The sequence below is a fragment of the Cuculus canorus genome, chromosome 12 (genome assembly GCF_017976375.1).
Source record: "Cuculus canorus isolate bCucCan1 chromosome 12, bCucCan1.pri, whole genome shotgun sequence".
NCBI lineage: Eukaryota > Metazoa > Chordata > Aves > Cuculiformes > Cuculidae > Cuculus > Cuculus canorus.
Window position 1 is genome coordinate 11481447 of NC_071412.1, and position 13356 is coordinate 11494802.

The 13356-nt window shown below is 43.2% G+C and overlaps 1 long non-coding RNA gene across 1 annotated transcript in view; it reads left to right on the forward strand.

Moving 5' to 3' along the window:
• Positions 1 to 12323, forward strand: part of LOC128853385 (uncharacterized) — a 37244-nt gene extending 24921 nt beyond the window's left edge. The window contains exons 2-3 of the long non-coding RNA XR_008451900.1: positions 5995 to 6081; positions 12029 to 12323. This is a non-coding gene — a long non-coding RNA (uncharacterized LOC128853385). The remainder of the gene's footprint in view (positions 1 to 5994; positions 6082 to 12028) is intronic.
• Positions 12324 to 13356: the final 1033 nt, after the last annotated feature.

Sequence of the window (13356 nt, forward strand, 5' to 3'; positions counted from 1 at the left end):
TGATCAGCCCCTGCACGCTACTGCCAATGTACAATGATGAGAGTACAAACTCAAAAAAAAAAGAACCAGCCTATTTGAAACTTTGGGATAAGGGTCAAGATGTTGCTTGATGTGATTATCAGTGGTCACTGGTGACAAGAAGGAGACTGGTGAGAAGGGAAGGGAGACGATAAGCAAGAGCTCATGGTGTGCCTGGGGCAGACAAAAGAAAAGCCAGGAAGAAACACTTACGTTTTCCAGACCATAAAGATTAATTAGTGAGAAGGGCTGGTTTTGCAGCACAGAACAGGTTTTCTTCACAAATGGGCTTAAATAGTACCAATATAGAGATGAGGTTGTATTGCTTCTCTTGGGAAACCTTGGTCTGTTAGCTGCTGAGGGAAGAGGGATGCAGTCTCCTTAGTCCCACCAGTTAAGCTATCCCCAGTAAAAGCAACTCATAGTAAGGAGGAAAGGTTTTTCTTTTGTTTATTTGGGTGGGTTTTTTTTTTTTGCATTATAACATGTGCCTTGTTAAATGGTGCCCATCCACATCACTGCAAGTGCTCCTTGAAGCCAAAAGTGTTTACAGGACAATTTTTAAACAGTGGTGGAAAGGGTTCATCACTGTCACCTTACATATATGTTACACACTTTACATCAAGTGTCCATTTTAAATTAAATGACAACTTATGAGACATTTTCTGCTACATCTGACCTATTTTTTTTCAATGTTCCCACTGCTGGAACATCTCTTAAGTGATCATAAAGAGGGACTACCTACCATCCTTACAATGAATGACTGCCGTGAGAGGGGAATCAGGGGACTGGAGCTAAAAAAGGCAATTGTAGAAGTTGTGGCTAAATAAATGATCCAAGTTGGCATCAGTGTTGAAAAAGAAGCAGAGATATAGTAAGGAAGAATGATATAAAAAAAAGAAAGCATATGGGCATCTGGGAAGTGAGGTTAAGAAGTATGACCTTGCTGTACGATGGAAAAAGGGAGTGTAGAGGATGTCTGGAAGATAGGCACAGGATGCTGAGAAAAGTGATCTGTCACTTGGTTTTTGGGATGGGTGACAGATGGGAAGCTGTGGTGAGGAAGGAGACACAGAAAGGAGGAGAAGGAGCACACAGCAGACCAGGCTGGACCTCAGAAGGGTGGCGGAGGGAAGGTGACAGGCGGTGCAGGTCAGGGGGAACTGGGGATGGCTGCCAGCCTGCGCGGTGATGGGGTGGCATTGTCAGTGATGATATTGTTAGGGGTAGCAGATGACAGGAGTAGGATATGGGGAATATGGAAGAAGAAAACGCTGTCAGCCCCTACCACTCATGTGGGAGGGGTGAGTTCAGTTTTGATTTCTCAGTGCAGTTCCTCAAAATCTGAGGCCATCTGGACACAGTCCTGTCCCTCACACAAGCTGTCGGCGGCACCGAGGGGTTGTTCTGGCAGCCAGGACTTGCTGGCGCATCCCAGAGCCTCTGTGCTTGTGGCCAGGAGGGCAGATGGCACCGGATCCACTACAGTGGCTTTGCACCACCTGGTGCCCCCTGTCTGGGGGAGTCCTGCGGAGCCAGGTGAGCCTGGCTTCGGGCGCTGTGGTGTCACTCGGCTGATGGTGTCAAACCACCCTGGCACATCGCAACGAGTAGGCACCTAAGCACCTTAGAGGATGTGAGCCGTGGTGCAAACATTCGGGATGGCCACGCTCATTTTTGTTTGTATGTCAGGCATCATCTAAGCAACAACCTGAGGTGGTTCACAAAAAGCAGGAGAGTGAGAACTCAGCTGACACAATGTCTGCAAAGAACAGATATTTGCGGTGATAGGTTTCTTCAACCCCGTTTCGTCAGCACTTCTTTTTCTCAGTGCAGACTTAATGCCTAAACTAAAACTAGGGTTCATGTTTTGAATTGCTCCGGCATTGGCTTATTAATATGTCTCTAAAAATGTTGCCCATTCCTGCTCATGCACACCTACACCTCAGGGAATATTTTATGGACTCCCAACCATCCCGATAAGAGCACAAATTTATTACAGCATATCTGATAAGGGAGATCTGTAAACTAAATGCTTTGGGGTAAGAAAGGAATGGCGTGTGTTTATTACTGATCTTGGAGCTGTGGAAAATAATACCAATGATTGCAGCTCTTCCACAAAATAAAAATAATCAAGTGTCTAATAAGGACAGCAGAAAGTTGTGTATTAGAGACCATGATACGCGAAGCAAGTGGTGACTGTGAATTGGTTAAAAGGTCAGTTTGCCCTGGCTGAGGAATGGTGGCCTTTTCTCCTCTCACCTCCGGCAGCGCCTCCTCGCAGATGTTCCTGGGAGAGGGAAGAGGTTGTAGTCGGCACATCCAAGCCACAGCCCTAACAAACTCTTCTGGCAGAGGAGACCTGGGGATTTTTTAGCTTGAATCCCAAGTGTGCATGTATTCCTTCCACTGGAGCATATAAATGTTTAAAAATAAATTACATCGGTTGCAGTTAAACTTTAAGATGTCTCAAAACTAGACACGGCTTTCTGGTCAAAACTTTTGTGTCTGAGATCTTCGTGTGAGAATAACAAATTGACCCACAGTGAGGGTATTCACAGAATGAAACTGATAAATAGAAGGTTTGAACACAAGTTCTCCCTGCATCATAGATGGGTTCCCTAAGCATTAAGATATTAGTCATTTAATAAAAGGAAGATAGGAGCAGAAAAAAGAGGAGAAGGAAAAATATTCTGGATTTGATACATTTATAACTCTTTTCATTGTATTTTATCACATATACTGGACTGAAACAGTTATTTTCAGTGCATTTTATCACATGACATGAAAATACATGCAATGAAGCAAATAACCAAAGATCTGCAAACATGGAAATAACCATGGATCCATACTGGACCAGCAGAAAACAGAGACTGGGCTAAAAAATTTACCTTAAACTATGGCAGACAGCAGAGCCTTTACCCCAGAAGAGCATCTCACTCAGCATCCACTGTACGATTATACATTCTTTCTTGGGAGAGCACTAGTGAATGGGACAATTTAGGAAGCACATGTAAAGGAATTATAAGAAGTGTATGGCACAAGTAGCATTAATGGACTGCCCCAAACTCCTCTTTTAGACAGGGAGAGAAGACAAAAAACCCATTGACAATGCAGACTTGACAGTGGTATTTGAAAGAACACTGTAAGTACGCTGACTGTGGTTCAGGGAAGGGATGTATTAACTGCAGATATTATGAAAGCAGCTACCAATTTAAAAAAGCATAAACTGCAGAAGAAAAGGAGCCATGGCAAAACCTGTTAGCAATAAAATTGGAAAGAGAAACATTGCTTACCCAGCTGGTTAAATCATGATGGAGAGTAAAATCAAGTGAAAAATAAACACCAGATTTAGAAGCACACTCAATGTAACTGGCAGCCTGCAAGAGCTGTTGCCACTGAGGAAGATCAGTCTACAACGACATCGAAACTGTCCAATTCTGTTCAGTCCCATCCAGATCTGCACACTGCAGGGTCTCTCAGCCACCTGCACTCGAGCAGCAAGAAAGTGGTGACCCAGCGCTACTTTTGCTCACCCAGCTGACAGAGAGGACTGGGCTCTGGACTCTCAGAACAAATTCATCTTCACAGAATCACAGGATGGTTTGGGATGGAAGGGACTTTAAAGATCTCCTAGTTCCACCCCCTTGCCATGGTCAGGGATGCCTTCCACTAAACCAGGTTGCTCAAAGCTCCATCCCGCCTGGCCTTGAACACCTCCAGGGATGGGCCATCCACAGCTTCTTGGGACAACCTGTTCCAGTGCCTCACCACCCCCTCAGTAAAGAATTTCTTCCTAATATCTAGTTTAAATCTATCCTCTTTCAGTCTAAAATCATTACCCCTGATATCTTGGACATCTACACCCCCTCTAAGGATCTAAACACAGCTTTGCAATCATTAGCAGAATGAATATCAGGAGTATGAAATTAATACTTAATGGGTGACTTCCATGCTCAACATCCATTGATTCTGAAGTAGAAGAAGTTTTTAAAACTTCTGCTATATTTCTGATTAGCTCCTATAAACACAGATTCTGTGGGTCTGAGCTCTCATGAAAAATCAAAGGAAGCCTGTGTGCAAGGCAAAAGTACAGTTGTCACTTCAGTTTACTCATGCTTGTCCCAGAAAACGAAAAGAGGCTTTTCTCACTTTGTTTTTTTTCATGCACTTGTACAACGCGGCTGTGTTTAGAGTTAAACTTCCTATTGTCATGTTGGAAACCCAAACCGTGAATGCAAATCCCCTAATGGCTTAGTACCGGATTTCTCAGTCTCACTGCAGAGATGTCTTTGAAAATTTGGCCCCATTTCGTAGTGATAACATGACAGATTCCTCTCGTACTGAAATTCTGGTGAGCAGTGTGCCTGGAGGTTTGGCTAGTTTGCTAGGATTAAAGTCTGGCGTTTAAAGACAGTGGCTTATTTGCTGCCCCCCAAACAGCCATCAAAATAGAGATATCTACTTTGAGAGAAAAACAAACCCACAAAATTACAAAATTACAGAGTTATCCTATCTGACTGGTATTTGGAAGCTCCCAACTAAGCCTGTGCTCCTCTTGTTAAAATCCTCCGCGGCAGCCTGGGCCTGTTTTTTTCTGTTCTTCCACTGCTTTGAACAGAGAGGATTTGTAGAGAAGCTCACTTTCACTCTATTTACTTCATAAATTAAACTTGGGTTTCTGTCTCTTACTGATCCTGAGCATATATCTTATATGACTTCCCAACTTGGGCTCCCATTAAAGTGCCTAGAGTGTCAAGTGGATGGCTCTCCTTCTCCCATCCTGAGCTCGTGTTGTTATGTCATACAAAAGGGCATCCCTGTGTCAGGAACAAGTCCAGCAGCCCCTTCACTTGTTCAAATATATCCGTTTATGACAGAACTTCTTCTCAAGCCCTTGCCAATTAAATTCACTTTAATAGCTCTGACCATTTGTGTGACACATTTCATCTTGGAAGAGCTAATAAGAGCACTAATTACTGCTCAGACTGCTCCCAAGAGGCAGATTATTGTTATCACATCCTCGTTCTGTTGATAGGGAAACTGAGGCAACGTGATTTGCGTTGAACAACAGGCTGGAGTCTTTGCCAAACCACCCAGGTGAGTTCAGTGCTGTGTTGTTTCCAATGTGGGGCAAAATCTACTTCTGTCGGGAATAAATGGAAGAATATGTTGGTGTTTCTACTTTTTCCTTCCAGCATTCAGCAACAGAAATAGCTGAGAGCGCAGAGCTGTCAAGATTTTGAGTCTCTGCTTCCTCCTCGTGTTTGACTTCCCATTGTTGTCTCGACACCCTTGGCAAAAGTGGATGTTGCTCTCAAAGGCAGCAAGGTTCTTTGGGTAGAAAAGCAATGCAGCACTCTCCCAGCGACTTCCAGAAGCTTTTAAAGTCAGGGCTATGTGACTTCATCCAAGGATGCACGCTGAGATCAGCTATCCTTGCAGTTGTGGCCATGCTGCTCTACCAGACCTGTGTGACTGCCACCAGCACCCGGGGCATTGGAAGGAAGATGTGAAGGTGAATAGAAGGAGCTAGGGCATAAAAATTATGTCTGTGTGTCTTCCAGTTCTCTGCTGGGCATCAAACTTACAATTCTAGCAACCCTTTCCTACCTGGTTGTCAAGAGGAAAGCTGTATTTAGAGAGGGCAACATGCCTTCATTTGAGAAATTTAATACCTTCAAAGCACCACTAGAGCACAATTTGCAAATAGAAAAAATCCCCAGAAGTCAAAGCAGAAGACCTGTGTATGTAGTTCCAACATCAAAAGACTACTACCTATGCTTTCATCTCCCTTTCCTCTTGTGAGTCAAAGGTACAATATATTAATGTGTATTTTAAGCATTTTCTATTTTGAAAGCTTAAATGTCAGCGTAATTACCCCAATGGTAATTTCTCTTGTGCCGTTCCAAGCTGGTACTTCAACAGAACATCTCCCGGTTTTCACATGATTATCTCCATCTCTGCCTTTGATAGGTTTGTGTCCAATTGCTTCAAGTATTCACTCTGGATTTGAACTGGTTCGTATTCCTTGACAATTTGCTTTGAAGACTGTCAGATGAGGTACAGTACTGCCTTTCTTGTGGCATTTTTGATGTTCTACTTTCCCTTGGTTTCCCCATCCTCTTCTCTCTCAAATGCAGGATCGTCTGGTTGTATCTAGACTCCCTTGCTGTTCAGAGCAATTTATAATGTAACCACCTGGAAAAGAACATATCTTCTCTTTTTTCTTTTTCCGCATTTCTTTCTTTAGAATGAACTTTGCATTTGAGGATTATTGACAAATCTGTTTGAAAAAGATGCATGAAGAAAAATCTTTATGGTCCATCTTGTGGTAAAAAGCAGGTATTTCTTTGCTCATTTGAATGTTGGTGGATTATTCATGCTGGTGCAATGTTTTGAAGAGATAAAATACTCCCCACTGTGCTCCATGCAAATCTCTGCAATGTAAACATAAATAGTTGTTGCACATGCATAATCAAAGACATTTTTTATAATTATTGTTGGAGAGTTCAGTCCTCTAATAGCATCATCTGGTGTAAATCAGGGTAGCTCTACTGAAGCCTGCAAAGCTCCTACTGATTTGTACCAGATGGGACTCAAACTCTTCACTCTAAGTTTAGTCCTTCTGAAAAAAAAAAAAAAAAAAAAGGCAAAAACCCTGACAGTCCTTGAAAATAAAGTTCTTTGTTAATTCAAGGAAAGCTGGTAGAGCAAGAGTGGCAGGGACTTTTCTTGATCCACCCGTATGCCCCAGCCCTTATCTAGGGAGAACATTTCTGTGTTGAGGGAAAGCAGGGGGTTCTGTGCCAACTTAGTTCTTGGCCTCTCTGCTCAGACTATCGCAAAGGTTTGCCAGATAATGTCATTTATAATGTGAACTCTTTTCTGCCGAGATTTGGACTAAGACCACCAGCTCTTTAGCATAGGCCAAGCAGACTGCTGCCAGATGCTAAGAATTTTCAGTTCTTCACAACCTGCGCTGCATTTTTAGGAACCTAAAGGTGAAGGGCTTGAAATCTTGTTTTCTGTCCCCAGAGCGATCTTGTTTAGCTGTCATTCAGCATTAACTTTTCTGCAACACTGTACAAAGCACAAAGAACTTTCTGAAGCTACTTTGAGATCTGATTCTGCTCCGGCTGAAGACAACCTCAGTCTCATCCTTTTGGTGTTCTGTAGACAAACTTTGATCTGAGTTAATATAAAATACAATATTCAGTAGCATTTATTTTCACTAACTAATTTAAATTACACCATCCAAATAACTGCTAGTGGAGACTGCCTGTGCAGATTTTGGTGCTGTAACATACATTTATTTCCAGATCATCTACATTATAAACTGACATACACAGTGTTTTATCCAACAGACATGAAGCTAACTCTGTTTACACAAAACGAGGTGAACAACTAGGTGATTGTTCTCCCTCTTTTGAATGCTGATAGGAAAAATATCCACTAAATACTGAATTATTGTTTTTTATGATAGAATATTCACCTAAATTTTGAGTAGGAGCAGGATTTTACAGAATTGAAGAGTACAGACATAGACATATGTTTTAAGTGCGTACAGCTTTCAAACAACTAAAACTTCGCATTATTATGATCAGCTCTTTCAGGTTTGCCTGTAGATTTTTTTTCCCCCATTTTCTGCATTTTTAACAAGATCTTCCAAAGAGTCGTTATTCTTATGCAAACTTGACTTGGACACAAAGTTTTTAGCAAGAAGTCTGAGCTACTGTTTGCAGCTACTGAAGAGCTCTAAGTCCAATGTGGGTTTAATGTTGTGATGAGTGCCGTGGCAAAACAGTCTAACGATATAAGTCTGTTGGACATGTCGTCTGGGCTGTCACGTTCAATTTGCACATGACCTCCTGGCCAAAAAATGGGAAAGAAGTGGTAGAATGTGGGACTGAAAGCTTATATTATTGCTTTGACAGCTTCACTCATCTAGAAGTAATGCAAAATGCAATTTATATTTATACTCTCTGACCTTCTGTACAGAGAAGGAAACTATCTAATGATGGGCCATGGTAGCAGAGAAAGAAAGAGATCTCAATACAGCTGGAATTTGTCTACATTTTTTTGCTTTTCAACCATTCAATTACAGTCAAAAGATAAATGAAACATGAAGAGTGCATTGGTTAGGTAGTGACACAATTATTTTATAGTGAGTAGGTTCTGGCTTTGAGCCTTGGCAAATGTTGCCATGCACGCCTTGTTTCACTAGATACAGATAATCTACTTGCTCCCACTGGACAAATCCCCTCTGCTTGGAGGTGTGTCCTTATGCCCATCACAGGAGGAGAAGAAAGACACCAGCAACTCAGTACCACTCTTCCCGTGCATTTGAACATTCTTGTGAGAGGCTGATGCTCTAATCCTATTAACTACAATAAATCAAGTCAGGCCTAATTGTAAACAGGACACGAATGTTTTCGTGGAAAATAGGCAGATAGGAAGAATGTGCCACATTTTTCTCATCTGAGGAGCAGCACATGCGTTTGTGTCTTCTCAGGGTTAAAAAAACCCTAACAAATCAGCCTTTGATTCTGACAGGACTGCTGAAGTAAATACCGGGTAGCACCTGGAGGTCCTTAACAACACATCTCAGAGCAGATACCGTATTGCCATAGCTCAGCATCCTTCAGAGGGTTTCGCTGCAGCCACAACTGTTTACAACAGCATGATTTGGCTCAAAAATTCATTCTCCTGCTGCATCTGTTTCTCCCTCTTCATTCAAAAGAGAGGCAGCATTTGAAAGAAAAATTATTTGCAGGAATGAGCATTAAGAGAACACAACAGACACAGAAAACAGAAAGTAGAGGTTTTACACATCCCAATGTATTTTGCACAACTACATTGACTTCCATTCATCTCGTCATCCCATTGATCCACTCTCCCTTAAATAATAGTTGATCCAAGGTCCATTGACCTCAATAGTGAGACTTTCATGAATGGTTGTGGAATGTGAAACAAGCCTAGAGTTTAGGTGCTCATATAAACCAGACAGTCGCTAAATTCTTCTCTGTCTTAGTTGTTCTATTCTGGATTGCTGCGTTTCAATCAGTGCTTTTTGTTTTGTAGACTGAATGATTAAAAAATATTGGACTAAAATTTCAACTGATATCCAATCTTCTTCATATAATTCCATTTTTAAAAGATACATGAAGACAATAAATAGTGAAACTGATGGTCACTATACAGTTAATATATCAGAAAATATTAAAAATGCAGAAAAACGGGCTATGGGAAGGTCATATTTCATAAACAAATGCAATAAGATGAGATGACTAAGATAAAACAGTACAATGATGAAAGGTTGAGTGAAGATTAATATGCAATTTATCTTACTTTTGGTTTGTTTCCCAGTGAGAAAGAGTGTTTTGTCCAAACTATTAGTTATCCTACAGGTTAAAAACTTCCTACCTGTGCACCTTTTGGAGCAGAATGTAATTATATTTCTTAAATTATAGGGAAACTTGGAATCTAGTTGATTTATGTAGCTTCTTCCTCCGGTCCCTGCAGACTGGTGAAAACTCATGGCTTTCCAGTGTGTAATGTTTCAGTATATGGATTTAAGCGATGGGCCACACATGTGGACTGAGTTCTCCAGAGTGACTCCTTGGAGGCAAGGGGCAGGTCTGAGTGCGAGCGTGGCTGCGTGAGGGGCACTTTGCAGTGTGAACCTCACAGTTGGTGCACATGGTTAAATCAATACCCACCTCCCCCAGGGCTCCTCCAGCCAAAGAGCACTGCAACTGACCGGGGAGTGATCTAACCAAGAGGTCTGCTTCCTCTTCTTTCTTCTTTTTTTTTTTTCCAAGTGGGCAGGAAGGGTAGAAAGAAGTTGTTAAAATAACACACACCCTCCCACACATACCTGTCTAGGTCCAAAAACTTGTCTAGGTCTGACTCCTGCTGGCATTATTACAGGCTTTGCCCTGGGTGGCAGGAGGAAAGGAATGAGGCCTTTAATTTGGGTGGAGGGGAGAGGAATGCCCCTGAGTAATTGCAAGGTTACTTTTGCAACCTTTTACCCAGCAGCTGGTACAGTAAGCAGTGACTTCCCTCACACGCTTTGCAGATCTTTTCCAGCTGAGTCACTAAATCTGAAAAAAAATGAAGCAGTTGAGATGGCATTTTGGAGGACTGATTTGGAGGAGGGGAGGAAAAAATCCCCCTCTTTGTCTATACCCTTTTTTTTTTCTCCACCAGGCTGCTGGAGTGAAGCAGTTAATAGTGATTTTTTTTTTTTCCATCATTTTTAATCCACAACCCTGCCCTGTACCTGCCCTTATAATCCCTTAGCATGTGCTGGTGACATCACATGGCCATCAGCTCCCAGCTCCATCCCTGTGATGGAGCTGTTGCAAGCAAATGAAAAATGACTGGGAGACTCGGTGGCTCCCACCAGTGACCTCGGGTATTATTAGAATGACCTCGCTTTGGCTTGACCATAAAAAAAAAAAGAAAAACCTTTCTTGATATCATCACAGGGGCTGGAACTGAACTGAGGCTGTTTGCAGGGTGGAGCGGGGAAAGGAGTGGAGGAAACCACTAAAGAAAGCAAAGTAGATGTTATGCAAAGACACAGTGGCCATAAATACTTGATCAGAGGCACAGCCCCGCCACCAGCCTCACAGCCTGACCTCTTGCCAGGACATGCTGGGCAGCGCCAGGGTTACAGCACACCTTGCTGGGCGTATTTTTAACCCACCTCCTGTTTGTTATCTGTTTGCTTGGTCTTTAAAAAAATACAAAAATCACACTTAACCACGTAAGGGCTCATTGGCCTTACGCACCTTATATTCTGGCGTGCTTTTCAAGTCCTACACACGCCTCTGCAAACAGAGGATGCAGTAAACTGGGCAGGACACACACTTTTTTGTGCGGCAAAACACACAGAAATCCTGTCTGTCTACCTACATACTATTCTAGGTGCATATAAACACACATATGTATACTTATAAATTTGCACAGTGTATAGCATACATATATATAGAGCACGTACCTATAGATGTTCGTATTTAGGGTCATGCGTTATTCGCAGTGCATACGAATATGGACATAAAAAGAGCACATATTCATCACAGGTGTTGAATTTGATGTTGATGTTGCCTTCTATATGGTAGTATATATAACAGAGTGCTCATGTTTCTTCCAGTGTACTCTAATGACATTAATAACAGCAATAGTAATAAAGAAAGGACTAAGACTAAGACTAAGACTAAGAAGAATAATTTGCTTGGCTGGGCTGGGCCAGCAGGGACATAAGGATGCTCTGCTGTTTGATGCTCTCCCTGGCAGGGATGTGCAAGGTCTGCCAGGGCAGGGGCTGCCCAGGAGCCCCAGCTCTGCTCCCAGTGCGGTGCTGGGGGATCACGGTAGGCTGTGATGCAGTACCAGGGGGAGACCGGGGGGGATCTCAGCCCGGACACCGAGGTCCGGTTGCCCTCGGTGTGTCTCGGTGTGAAATGGTTAAAGCCTTGGAGGCAGACAAAAGCGATCCTGCAGCCGCTGTCCTGCTTCGCTTCTCTGCTGTCAGCTGGAAATGGATCTGATGCCCTCTGGACTTTAACTCCCGACGAAAAGGGCATTTTATTACAGGTTATGACAACTTGCAGAGAGACATGGAGAACTCAATAAGAAGAAACAGCAAGTGGAATTAAGCGGGGGGAGAGAGAGAATGCTCCACATGTTTGGAAGACATAGGGAAGATGATAGGTGTGAGAAGAAACCCTGATGCCACCGGCGGCTCGGGCGCAGCGGCTGGAGCTGCGGTGCCACCTTGTCCTCAGAAAACAAGGATCAGACAGTACCAGATCTCCTTTTTCTCTTCTTTTTCTTTTTCTTTTTCTTTTTCTTTTTCTTTTTCTTTTTCTTTTTCTTTTTCTTTTTCTTTTTCTTTTTCTTATTTATTTAATTATTTACTTAATTATATTTTTTTGCTATTAAATCGGGGCTGTCTGAATGTCCTGAGGTTTTTCTTCTTCCCGTTCTCGCCGCACAGGACAGCCAAAGCGTATGTGACTGAGGCAAGAGCAACCCACTTCCCCCGGATTCCCCACCCAAGCCTTCCTTGGGGCCAGGAGGGCATCTGCTGCCCGTCTGCAGGGATGTGCGAACGGGCAGAGAGAGGCTCTGCGCTCACACCCCGTCTCCTGTCTCTTAGTCCTTGGACCTGTCACGTAGCTAGAAGGATGCCAAGGACTTTATGGAGTCTGTCAAGCGCTCAGTACTTCTGTCTTTAGTGGCATCCTCATAGACAAACTTCGCAGGTGTTAAAAAAAAACCAAACCAAAACCACGCCGGAAAATAATAATAATAATAATAATAAAAAACCCAACAAGCTTAACAGCTGCTCAGGGACACTTTAAACCATCTGATTTTGCAGGATAGGGCTACCATCCTAATTCTCCCTGGCAGCTTTTCAGCCTCATTTCACTGCTGGTTGCCAACGAAGAACGGCTCCGTCTCTCCCTTCAAGCCTCGCTCGGCGCTTGCCGGGTGTCTCTGGGAGAGGTTTCGCACCGGGAAAATAAACTCACATTTCGGGAGCCGGGGGGGTGGCGGGGGTGGTGGGAAAAAAAAAGAGTGCTCAGGTCTGGAAAAAAATAAATAATGATAAAAAAAAGTTTTGAAGTGTCAGAGTGTAAATTTAAAGAGTTTCATCTGGAGTAACTTTATGCCTTATGGCAGGTGAGCAAGTGCTCGGGGAGCCCCTCATCCTCCTCGGGTCAGGGAGAAACGCGACAGTCGCCAAGATAATATGAGGACAGGCGTGTTGTACTTTGTGAGCCCAAGGGTGACCTCTGTGCCAGTCCGACAGCCCTGTGCCAGCCCTGAGCCGCGCGCTATTGCATCGGAAGGACCGAAGGCAGAAGCACTCGGCACAAACCACAGCGCACAGCACCTCTGTATCCCTTTCCCCGCAAATGATGCTCCCTCCAGCCCTTTCCAGCCTGCCGCCAGGTGACTTTCAGCGTCTGACGCTTGTTGTTTCTCTTTGGCTCATGGGTCTTATTCCGGGTTTACATTTATTTTTGAAGTGTTGAACCCCCTGTAACATGAGAGATTGCCTCCAAAGGATAAACAAACCCCAACGAAATCCCAGAGCAATCTGTACCGCGAACTGGAGCTGCCTGTTTCTGGAAGTGATGCTTGCAGAAAGGGTGAAAGTCATGAGCCTCTAACAAAAAATGTAACAAACCCTGGCCAGTATCACAAGGGCAAACTTCCCACGGGCCTCAAGGTTTGTTCTTATCCTTACTTACACTGATAAGTCCTTTTGCTAAATCCCCAAAAGTTGCTTGCTCTTCCATTTCATGTATAAAGTTA